A 12,751-nucleotide genomic window follows, 5' to 3' on the forward strand; every position below is an offset into this window, starting at 1 on the left:
AACATGGAGTCAGTCAACAGCTCTCTGTGATTGTAAAGTCATTAAACATGGAGTCAGTCAACATCTCTCTGTGATTGTAAAGTCATCAAACATGGAGTCAGTCAACAGCTCTCTGTGATTGTAAAGTCATCAAACATGGAGTCAGTCAACAGCTCTCTGTGATTGTAAAGTCATCAAACATGGAGTCAGTCAACATCTCTCTGTGATTGTAAAGTCATCAAACATGGAGTCAGTCAACAGCTTATTCCTCTCAGTCCAACAGCCAAAATGATCAATATCATATCTTTATCAATCAATATGACTTAAGTTAAGTTAAGTTAAGTTGTGATTGTAAAGTCATCAAACATGGAGTCAGTCAACAGCTCTCTGTGATTGTAAAATCATCAAACATGGAGTCAGTCAACAGCTCTCTGTGATTGTAAAGTCATTAAACATGGAGTCAGTCAACATCTCTCTGTGATTGTAAAGTCATCAAACATGGAGTCAGTCAACAGCTCTCTGTGATTGTAAAGTCATCAAACATGGAGTCAGTCAACAGCTCTCTGTGATTGTAAAGACATCAAACATGAAGTCAGTCAACAGCTCTCTGTGATTGTAAAGACATCAAACATGGAGTCAGTCAACATCTCTCTGTGATTGTAAAGACATCAAACATGGAGTCAGTCAACAGCTCTCTGTGATTGTAAAGTCATCAAACATGGAGTCAGTCAACAGCTCTCTGTGATTGTAAAGACATTAAACAAGGAGTCAGTCAACAGCTCTCTGTGATTGTAAAGACATCAAACATGAAGTCAGTCAACAGCTCTCTGTGATTGTAAAGACATCAAACATGGAGTCAGTCAACATCTCTCTGTGATTGTAAAGACATCAAACATGGAGTCAGTCAACAGCTCTCTGTGATTGTAAACTCATCAGACATGGAGTCAGTCAACAGCTCTCTGTGGTTGTAAAGTCATCAAACATGGAGTCAGTCAACAGCTCTCTGTGATTGTAAAGTCATCAAACATGGAGTCAGTCAACAGCTCTCTGTGATTGTAAAGACATCAAACATGGAGTCAGTCAACAGCTCTCTGTGATTTTATAGTCATCAAACATGGAGTCAGTCAACAGCTCTCTGTGATTGTAAAGACATTAAACATGGAGTCAGTCAACAGCTCTCTGTGATTGTAAAGACATCAAACATGGAGTCAGTCAACAGCTCTCTGTGATTGTAAAGTCATCAAACACGGAGTCAGTCAACAGCTCTCTGTGATTGTATAGTCATCAAACATGGAGTCAGTCAACAGCTCTCTGTGATTGTAAAGACATCAAACATGGAGTCAGTCAACAGCTCTCTGTGATTGTAAAGTCATCAAACATGGAGTCAGTCAACAGCTCTCTGTGATTGTAAAGTCATCAAACATGGAGTCAGTCAACAGCTCTCTGTGATTGTAAAGACATCAAACATGGAGTCAGTCAACAGCTTATTCCTCTCAGTCCAACAGCCAAAATGATCAATATCATATCTTTATCAATCAATATGACTTAAGTTAACGCAAACAGCAGCAGGCATGCTAAGTTCAGGCATTCTGGAACATTCCAGGGAGATTCGGATTCAGGGGCGGGGTTTAGGCTAGGTAGCTGTCTGTCTGTCATCGGAAGACCAGCGTGGAGGCCTTGAGACAGGTGAAGGAGGCAGTGAGACAGGTGAGGAAAAGAGAAACAGACAGGTAGATCTGCGATGCATCTCCACACTCCTTGGCGTTTTCCTGAAATCAATCGTTATCACACAGTTACAGCCAGTGGTATAATGAAAACGTGTTATTACACAAGGAGAAGTGCTAACCTTTCTTCTTCTTGGTCCTCCCATCACATGAAATAATTGTGAAAACTATAATAGTTTGTTTTGTTGTTTATCCTTCATTTAACTAGGCAAGTTAGGAACAGTGGGTTAATAACGTGTTCAATCCATTTGGTTGATTTAAAATACAGTTTATAAAATACCCCTCCAGCATCACTACTCTGGACGGCTCTGACTTAAAATATGTGGATAACTACAAATACCTAGGTGTCTGGTTAGACTGTAAACTCTCCTTCCAGACTCACATTAAGCATCTCCAATCCAAAATTTAAATCTAGAATCGGCTTCCTAGTTCGCAACAAAGCATCCTTCACTTATGCTGCCAAACATACCCTCGTAAAACTGACCATCCAACCGATCCTCGACTTCGGCGATGTCATTTATAAAATAGCCTCCAACCCTCTACTCAACAAATTGGAGGCGGTCTATCACAGTGCCATCCGTTTTGTCACCAGAGCCCCACCCTACCCACCACTGCGACCTGTATGCTCTCGTTGGCTGGCCCTCGCTTCACTCTCGTCGCCAAACCCACTGGCTCCAGGTCATCTACAAGTCTCTGCTAGGTCAAGCCCCACCTTATCTCAGCTCACTGGTCACCATAGCAGCACCCACCTGTAGCACGCGCTCCAGCAGGTATATCTCTCTGGTCACCCCCAAAGCCAATTCATCCTTTCCTTCCAGGTCTCTGCAGTCAATGACTGGAACGAACTACAAAAATCACTGAAGCTGGAGACTCATATCTCCCTCACTAGCTTTAAGCACCAACTGTCAGAGCAGCTCACAGATCACTGCACCTGTGCATAGCCATCTGTAAACAGCCCATCCATCTACCTCATCCCCATACTGTATTCATCTTGCTCCTTTGCACCCCAGTATCTCTACTTGCACATTCATCTTCTGCACATCTACCAGTCCAGTGTTTAATTGCCATATTGTAATTACTTCACCACCATGGCCTATTTACTGCCTTAACTCCCTTATCTTACCTCATTTACACTCACTGTATATAGAATTTGTTTTCCTTTTCTACTGTAATATTGACTGTGTGTTTATTCCATGTGTAACTCTGTGTTGTTGTCTGTGTCGAACTGCTTTGCTTTATCTTGGCCAGGTCAAAGTTGAAAAATGAGAACTTGTTCTCAACTAGCCTACCTGGTTAAATAAAGGTGTTCTCAACTGGCCTACCTGGTTAAATAAAGGTGTTCTCAACTGGCCTACCTGGTTAAATAAAGGTGTTCTCAACTGGCCTACCTGGTTAAATAAAGGCAAAATAAAAAAATATATATATCTAATACCCATTATTCACACTAATGTTAAGTTACTGTAAAATAAAAAAAATATCCTGTGTATCCTGTCCGAGGGGAACCTGTGTTCTGTGTCAATTTCTGGATTCCGTCTTGAGTTTTCAACATTGCGGAAATAATGGGGCCCTACAAGCCCTTATGTGAGTTACAATGAAAACACAGACATTTGAATATATTGACATACCTTGTCAATGTATTCTGGAAAATATGGTCTGTCCAGTACTCAGGAACGTCTGAACACCTATACCTAAAGAAGAGAAGTTGTATTAAAACCTATGACAATGTCAGGAAAATAACACTCAAAGGACTTATGCTTTAGATAGCTAGCTAGAAAACAGAAATCCACACTGACTTGGAAGAGCTGCTTGTTATCTATCTTACTAGCCAGACCAATGATTTCATTTAGCTAGTTTGGCTGTTAGATTTTGACTAGATAACTACTGCACAAGGTCAACGTTGGCAGTGCTGCCTTGAACATGGTTGTGAATACGTGAACAACAAGAAGGTTTCTGCCAGGACAGGTGTAGTTAGATAGCTAGGTGTAGTTAGATAGCTAGGTGTAGTTAGATAGCTAGGTGTAGTTAGATAGCTAGGTGTAGTTAGCTAGCTAGGTGTAGTTAGCCATCTAGCTACATATTGTTCCTACCTGTCTCTTCCTGGGTAGCTTGCCTAGCAGGCAAACATTACCTTGCAGGGGCACATGTGTTCAGCTCTACTGTAATGTTGCTGACGATGCATTTTTGTAAGCTAGGTAGCTAATATGTTACATAGCTATTTCGGTTCATATAAAACCTACACAAAAATGACAAAAGTTATAAACAGCACTGAGGCAAGTAAATGCACTGCTAACTTACTAGTTAGTAGCATGCCCACCACTAGTTAACTAGCTAGTTTATCAACGTGCAAATATATAACTTACTCTGGCGATATAACTAACTAAAGGCTTTTCGTACTTGAAGAATATTATTTAACGAATATTTTTTGACATTTCGTTGAAAACATGTGTAGAGGTTCAAACTACATTCCAAGTGATAGTTTGGTCGTTACCTGCCACATGGCCTTTCCAGAGGAGAAAGATCAAGACGACGTCTGTTGAAACGTTTTTAGTAAAAATCATTGATTTTCTTTTGCAATATTTACTAAACCCGTGGGTCATTTTTTATAGTATATAACGAATATGAATTCGGAGGACAGATATTATTAAATATTATAGCGACCCAGACAGACAGCTGTGTGTTATGTGTCAGGCTATTAGTTGGTTGTTCGCGGGGTGTTCGCCAGTGTTCGCGGGGTTCGACATGCCAATCAACCTGCTATCTGCCAATCACGGGAATGCCTGGAACGTTCTGATGCCGGGCTTCCTGGTGGTTGGTGGAGAGGCGTGGAGGGGGGTTGGGCAGGGAGCATTGGAAGATAAGACCAGGTTTAGACGTTGTTCTCTCTTATGTCTGGCTTTCACAAGAGAAGGTCACGGTTGGTTTATAGGGTATCCTTCATTTATTTGTCGTGGGCTACGGCCAAACAGTAGCCTGTGGGGAGTTGGGTTAATAAACCGTACATTCGTAAACTCAACTCTCTGTCTGGACAATTGTTCCTTTATGATCTAGTCAGGTCATTACAATATTAGAGCATTAGACCTCTCACTAAAGGCATCACTCATACAAAAGTTATACTTAAATCCAAACTGGTTCTCTAGTAAATTGGTAGGAATGTCTCATCCTATGTTCAAGAAGGGCCTTTTCCCTTTATTCAGATTACACCTGCTCACTTTCAGTTGTTTGAAAAGGAAATAATCTCCAAAATATCGTTCTTTTTTTAAACAAGCCTTAGAAAATAGGTTGTAATTTCAGTTTAATCCACCTGAAAAGACAGAACAAATAATACAATACTAATTGATTAAACATTTTTTTTTCGAATAAATATTTAAAAAAGGTATACTTTCAGTGAATGATATCATAAATAGGACTGGTGGAGTTGTCACACATGCAGCTAACACAGACATATGGAAATGTCTGCTCTACCCAAAATTACAACCAACTAATTGCAGCATTACCACAAAAATGGAAGAGGCAAGTAGAATGTGAAAAAGTAAGGAACTTGTATGTCGACCCTGTATTAAAGAACGTAAATGGTTAAATAAACGTGTGATAAATAAAAACATTTACCAATTTAATTGAAGGACCAAAAAACTGACAGCTGTGCCATATAAATGGCAAAATAGTTGGGAAGAGATTTTCGATGAACCCATTCCATGGCACATGGTTTATGAATTGATGCGCAAAACAACCGCGGATTCAAAACTTCGAATTTTTCAATTTCAATTATTATACAAAATTCTTGCAGCCAATCGGATGTTATATATATGGGGGGATACAGTCTTCCCAGCTCTGCAGATTCTGCTGTGAGGAGGCAGTCATTATATCATTTATTTTGGTATGGTCCATATGTAGCTCGTTTTTGGTCACAGGTCCAGGAATGTCTGAAGAATTGCAACATTTGCCTCGAACTAACGCTACAGATAGCTAAACAATACTGGGTGATTTGAAAAGCCATAGTCAATCAATCAATAATATAATAATTATTTTACCAAAAATGTTTATTTTTAATTTACAATCTGTAGAAGCTATGAGAATAGAAAGGTTCAGTACTTTTGTGAAGCATCACAGCACAGTTGAAAAATATATGGCAAATAGAAATCCAAAATGGATGGTGTTGAGAGATCGATGGGAGGGGTTGGATGGAGCTGAAGGGTGGGACTAATAACAAGATAACCAATGTAAAACATACGGGTCTGTAAAATGTATAAAGGTTCAGAAATGTTGCGAAATAGCACAGTTACAAATAGAAATCAAACTGGATGGACATCAGAAATAGAGGAAGAACTAAAAACAAACAAAATATAACTATTGTAAAATAGATTGTGTCTGTAAAATGTGTATAAGATGTATAAACTGAAGGTAGAAACCTAAGTGTTATTGTTTATTAGTTTACTCCAATTGGGGGAAGGGTGGTAGGGTTTGGGGGGAATAATAAAGGTATATAATAAAACAGTATGTATATCTATATAGGTATGAATATGTGTATGTTTATATATATATATATATTTACCCCCAAAATATATGGGGGATTGGAAATGATGCAGACAATTACATTGATGGAAGCAACAATCTCTCCACAATAATAAGCTGATCGTCCCGCTTAAAAAAAAAAGTTTTTTAAAGAGTGTGCAAAGCTGTCATCAAGGCAAAGGACACAAGGACATTCAGAGACAAGTCCCGAAGCCACTCCTGCTTTGTTTTGGCTGTGTGATTAGGTTCATTGTCCTGTTGGAAGGTGTTCCTTCGCCCCAGTCTGAGGTCCTGAGCGATCTGGAGCAGGTTTTCATCAAGGATCTTTCTGTACTTTGCTCTGTTCATCTTTCCCTCGATTCTAACTAGTCTCACAGGCCCTGCCCCTGAAAAACATCCCAACAGCATGATGTTGCCACCATCATGTTCAATCTTGGTTTCATCAGACCAGAGAATCTTGTTTCTCATGGTCTGAGAGTCTTTAGGTGCCTTTTGGCAAACTCCAAGCGGTATGTCATGTGTCTCTATTAGAGTCTCTATGGGGGTGCCACAGGGTTCAATTCTTGGACCGACTCTCTTCTCTGTATACATCAATGATGTCGCTCTTGCTGCTGGTGAGTCTCTGATCCACCTCTACGCAGACGACATCATTCTGTATACTTCTGTCCCTTCTTTGGACACTGTGTTAACAACCCTCCAGGCAAGCTTCAATGCCATACAACTCTCCTTCCGTGGCCTCCAATTGCTCTTAAATACAAGTAAAACTAAATGCATGCTCTTCAACCGATCGCTGCCTGCACCTGCCCGCCTGTCCAACATCACTACTCTGGACGGCTCTGACTTAGAATACGTGGACAACTACAAATACCTAGGTGTCTGGTTAGACTGTAAACTCTCCTTCCAGACCCACATCAAACATCTCCAATCCAAAGTTAAATCTATAATTGGCTTCCTATTTCGCAACAAAGCATCCTTGACTCATGCTGCCAAACATACCCTTGTAAAACTGACCATCCTACCAATCCTCAACTTCGGCGATGTCATTTACAAAATAGTCTCCAATACCCTACTCAACAAATTGGATGCAGTCTATCACAGTGCAATCCGTTTTGTCACCAAAGCCCCATATACTACCCACCATTGCGACCTGTACGCTCTCGTTGGCTGGCCCTCGCTTCATACTCGTCGCCAAACCCACTGGCTCCATGTCATCTACAAGACCCTGCTAGGTAAAGTCCCCCCTTATCTCAGCTCACTGGTCACCATAGTGTCACCCACCTGTAGCACGCGCTCCAGCAGGTATATCTCTCTGGTCACCCCCAAAACCAATTCTTTCTTTGGCCGCCTCTCCTTCCAGTTCTCTGCTGCCAATGACTGGAACGAACTACAAAAATCTCTGAAACTGGAAACACTTATCTCCCTCACTAGCTTTAAGCACCAACTGTCAGAGCAGCTCACAGATTACTGCACCTGTACATAGCCCACCTATAATTTAGCCCAAACAACTACCTCTTTCCTTACTGTATTTAATTTATTTATTTAGCTCCTTTGCACCACATTATTTCTATCTCTACTTTGCACATTCTTCCACTGCAAATCTACCATTCCAGTGTTTTACTTGCTAAATTGTATTTACTTTGCCACCATGGCCTTTTTTTTGCCTTTACCTCCCTTATCTCACCTCATTTGCTCACATTGTATATAGACTTGTTTATACTGTATTATTGACTGTATGTTTGTTTTACTCCATGTGTAACTCTGTGTTGTTGTATGTGTTGAACTGCTTTGCTTTATCTTGGCCAGGTCGCAATTGCAAATGAGAACTTGCCTACCTGGTTAAATAAAGGTAAAATAAAATGTATATTTTATTGAGGAGTGGCTTCCGTCTACCCACTCTACCATAAAACCCTTTATTAGTCGGAGTGCTGCAAATATGGTTCTCTTTCTGGAAGGTTCTACCATCTCCACAGATTAACTCAGGAGCGATGGAAACAGGATGCACCCGAGTTCAATTTCGAGTCTCATAGCAAAGAGTCTGAATACTTACGTAAATAATAATAAATAAATAATTTAAAAAAATATTAAATATGAATGAATACGTTCCCGAATGCCGAACTGCCTTAATGTTGCTGGACCCCAGGAAGAGTAGCTGCAGCCTTGGCAGAAATGAACGGGGATCCTAAATAGAAAAACAAGTACCAGTTATTTGCCAGGGTTAGAGCTTCCATGTCTGTTCTATTCATTCTTATGGTCAGGCCATAGGGTATTACATTTAAACAAGATAAGCTAAATAAATCAAATAATTATTGAATAAGGAATTGGTTAATAAATGAGAAGGAATTCCCGAAATATTTAAAAAATAACAACATGCAAAAAGAATACAGGCCAAAGCACATCAGCAGTTGTATTTACCCCACCAACACTGCAGAAGGCCGATCCACTATTAGACTATATTTCTCTATATCAACATGTGTAAATCCAACACTTGAACACTGAGCCCAACCTCCAGTATGTTACGATAATATTTATATTCATTTTAAAGTAGGCCAATCCGAAAGTGGCGTCAGGTCTCCATGTCGGATTCCTCCAGTCCGCGCCTTCGTGTCAGCTGAACTGCGCTCCTGTCTTCACCCCACTGTCAGCTACAAGACAAACATGACATATAAAACGTGTGGTGCCCACAGAATAGATATATCTAGTCGAGGGAGATGAACACAGGAAAGAGTAAGACGCGTATGCAGAAGATGGCTGTTGGATTATTTTATATAAAACGGCAAAACAGTCTTTATGGTCGCAGGTTCCTCATATAGAAGTAACCTTCTCTACAGTATTGGGACAAATATACCTCGTCCAAAGTGTTGGATAGTTTATTGACTCACTAAAGTGGTTCGTTGTCAAACTTTACTATGTGGGAGCGAATCTACTTTTACGCATCATTGATTTGATGCGTTTTCGTAATTGTTAGTCTCGTCCATAAATGATGTCAGTACACTTAAGCTGATTTATTAGAAATTGCTTCACTAATTCAGTCATTCATTGATGGTTTGATTGTCTGATTGATTAATACACTTCGTTGACATATTAAACTACAGGGGCAGCCATGACAGGAAGGTTGATGCTTGGCATTGTTGCGTCACAATATAAAATGCCTCTGATGACGTAATGATCAAACACCAAGCTGCCACTGGTGAAATGAGGATCATTAGCTGATTGAACTGCAAGGTGAACGGTAAGTACACCTGTCTGTCTGTTTATCAGATAAATGAGGGGATAGACAGTTTTATTGAGCACCAGTTATATCTAAGCTATTAGAAATGAATTGAACAAACTTGTTACATTTTAATGAATATATCTTGTCCCAAATAATTATTTCAACTCAGAACTGAAAGTGATGAAATTAGATGAGACATTAAAATATTTTTAAAAATTTCCCCAAATACTAAACAAAGATGTTTCTGTGGCTCTCTTTTTTAGAGAGTTTAATTGTTCTGAAAGCCACTTCCTATTCCAAGTATTCAAGACTAGAAGGAGCATTCTGATTAGAATCCTGCAGACCAGTGAATAATGAATAGGAGGCCCAACCTGAATGGGTCTGGAGGACCAAGGTCCATCGGTGTTCCGCTACTCTGTCCTTCTAACAGAGTGCTGCTGGAGAGAGAAGAGGTCAGCCAGGCCCCAGTGATGGCCTCCTCTTTCAGGCCCTCAGCGTTCCCCTCCCTGCATGTTGTACCTCGTGCTCCCCATCCTGACGAAATCAGGCCCAAGAGGCCCACAGCTGCCCACAGAGAGAGGAGAGACCTCCAGTCCCTGGTACCTGTCCAGGATGGATGTCATGAGTCTCCCGGTTGGTTTAACAGCAGCAACTCCCAGCTACCTGCCAAAACCAACAGACGCAGGCGCAACAAGGCGCTCTCCTTCACTGAGGTTCTGAAGAACTACAAGCTTCTGCCTGATTCCCGGCCCAACAGCCCAGAGAGCCTGTACCAGCCTGAGACAATGATACCTAGAATCCCTGTCAGCATCAGTAGACCTGATGTGAGGCCTAGCAACCCTCGACGCCCCACTAGACGGCCTGTTAGACCAACTGGCCTGGTCCAGCCTGATGAACAGCCTTCCAGACCTGAGGGGAGGCCTAGCAACATTCTGGGCCCCACTAGACGGCCTGTTAGACCAACTGGCCTGGTCCAGCCTGATGAACAGCCTTCCAGACCTGAGGGGAGGCCTAGCAACCCTCAACGCCCCACTAGACGGCCTGTTAGACCAACTGGCCTGGTCCAGCCTGATGAACAGCCTTCCAGACCTGAGGGGAGGCCTAGCAACCCTCGGCCCACCAATAGACGGCCTGTTAGCCCAGTTGGCCTGGTCCAACCTGATGTACAGCCATCCAGACCTGAGGGGAGGCCTAGCAACCCTCGGCCCACCAATAGACGGCCTGTTAGCCCAGTTGGCCTGGTCCAGCATGATGTACAGCCTTCCAAACCTGAGGGGAGGCCTAGCAACCCTGTGGGCCCCACTAGACGGCCTGTTAGACCAGTTGGCCTGGTCCAGCATGATATTCAGCCTTCCAGACCTGAGGGGAGGCCTAGCAACACTCTGGGCCCCACTAGACGGCCTGTTAGACCAGTCGGCCTGGTCCAGCATGATATTCAGCCTTCCAGACCTGAGGGGAGGCCTAGCAACACTCTGGGCCCCACTAGACGGCCTGTTAGCCCAGTCGGCCTGGTCCAGCATGATGTACAGCCTTCCAAACCTGAGGGGAGGCCTAGCAACCCTGTGGGCCCTACTAGACGGCCTCCTGTTAGACCAACTGGCCTGGTCCAGCATGACGTTCAGCCTTCCAGACCTGAGGGAAGGCCTAGCAACACTCGACGGACCACTAGGAGAAAAGTGAAGCCCAGTAATCCTGTGTGTCCCGTTATTCTTGAGTCCCGTCCTACCTGTCCTGTGAGCATCACTACCCGCACTGTGGACCTGGTCCAGCCTGAGTCCCGTCCTACCTGCCCTCTGACCCTGGAGGAGCCGGCCCTTTCAGAGTCATGCAGATTCAGCAACAATGTGTTTGTTCTCTCCATGCCGAAAGCTGCCCAGCCAGAGGAGGCTGCCAGAGGGAGCAGCAGCCCACCCAGGGACATCATCAAGCCCGAGGCCTTCGTCCAGACAGGACCCCTGCTGGCCAGGAGAGCCCAGAGGGATGCTCCTCCTCCAAAGAAGGTCCCCAAACCCCCGGTGGCCCCCCGGCCCAAACTGCTGCCCTCCCTGGGCCAGGGCAACGTGTCCCTTGTCAGTGCCAACGCCTGGGATGAAAGGACCAAGAAGAAGAGAAAGAAAGGTCAGCACTTCTCTTTGTGCAATGACACATGTTCTCTATTGATTATATTGTCAATATTGTATAATGTATGTTGTTTGCTGATGTACAACCAGGAAGATGATTTTAATGTTTTTAAACATTCATAAATGAATTACTAATAAATGAATGTAACCTAATGTAATGTAATTTAAAGGAGTCAGAGTCCAGAGGTCTAGCCTGGGTCTGAGGCATATCCCCCGTGACCTAGAGCTGGCCATGATGAGACCCCGTCTGGTCAAGTCAGCCGTTCCCTCCCAGCAGCCCTACCAGCCGTGGGACGACGAGGACGAGGTGGACATCTACGCCCTGAGGCGAACAGCCTACATGTGTCCCATGTACGACCAGGAGGAGAGCAGCGTCAGGGGCAACAAGAGGGTGTCAGTGGAGGACCTGGACAACATTCCTTTCAGAAGGAAGATCACCTTGTGTTATTTCATGGGGGGTCGCAGGGTCATGCTGCCAAAAGACTACTAACTCCACCCCCCTCAATATCCACAACATCCCCCCTTTGTCCCTGACAGCGACGAACAGGACACACACAGAGAGACAGAGTGGACACCAACAGGGCCATCGGAGGGACAGAGACCCTCTCAGTTGAGGTTAGGAATGTCAGCTACTAAAAGACTTCTATAGACCATCTCTGTAGCAAGAGAACCTCCAGTGATCAGACTGGACTGTCCTCTGTCTCCCCTCATCTCTGATACACCAGACTGGGCTGTCCTCTACCACACTCACCTCTTCTCCCCCAAGAGGACCCCTGCTCCCTGCCTCCCCTCCCCAATACTCCCCCTAGAGTACCGCTGCACCCTGCCTCCCCTCCCCACTACTCCCCCAAGAGTACCACTGCACCCTGCCTCCCCTCCCCACTACTCCCCCTAGAGTACCGCTGCACCCTGCCTCCCCTCCCCACTACTCCCCCTAGAGTACCGCTGCACCCTGTCTCCCCTCCCCACTACTCCCCCTAGAGTACCGCTGCCCCCTGCCTCCCCTCCTCACTACTCCCCCTAGAGTACCGCTGCACCCTGTCTCCCCTCCCCACTACTCCCCCTAGAGTACCGCTGCACCCTGCCTCCCCTCCCCACTACTCCCCCTAGAGTACCGCTGCCCCCTGTCTCCCCTCCCCTCCCCACTACTCCCCCTAGAGTACCGCTGCCCCCTGTCTCCCCTCCCCTCCCCACTACTCCCCCTAGAG

At 44.1% G+C, this 12,751-nt stretch overlaps 1 long non-coding RNA gene across 1 annotated transcript; it reads right to left on the minus strand.

The window, feature by feature from the left end:
- Positions 1-1,237: 1,237 nt before the first annotated feature.
- LOC149978195 (uncharacterized) lies at positions 1,238-4,407 on the minus strand. Its single transcript, XR_016486909.1, has 3 exons — positions 4,192-4,407; positions 3,329-3,391; positions 1,238-1,748 (listed from the first exon to the last, which is right to left on the minus strand). It is a non-coding gene; the product is annotated as an uncharacterized LOC149978195 (long non-coding RNA).
- Positions 4,408-12,751: the final 8,344 nt, after the last annotated feature.

The sequence above is a fragment of the Oncorhynchus mykiss genome, chromosome 15 (genome assembly GCF_057628025.1).
Source record: "Oncorhynchus mykiss isolate SJ-2025 chromosome 15, ASM5762802v1, whole genome shotgun sequence".
In the NCBI taxonomy this organism is placed as follows: Eukaryota; Metazoa; Chordata; class Actinopteri; order Salmoniformes; family Salmonidae; genus Oncorhynchus; species Oncorhynchus mykiss.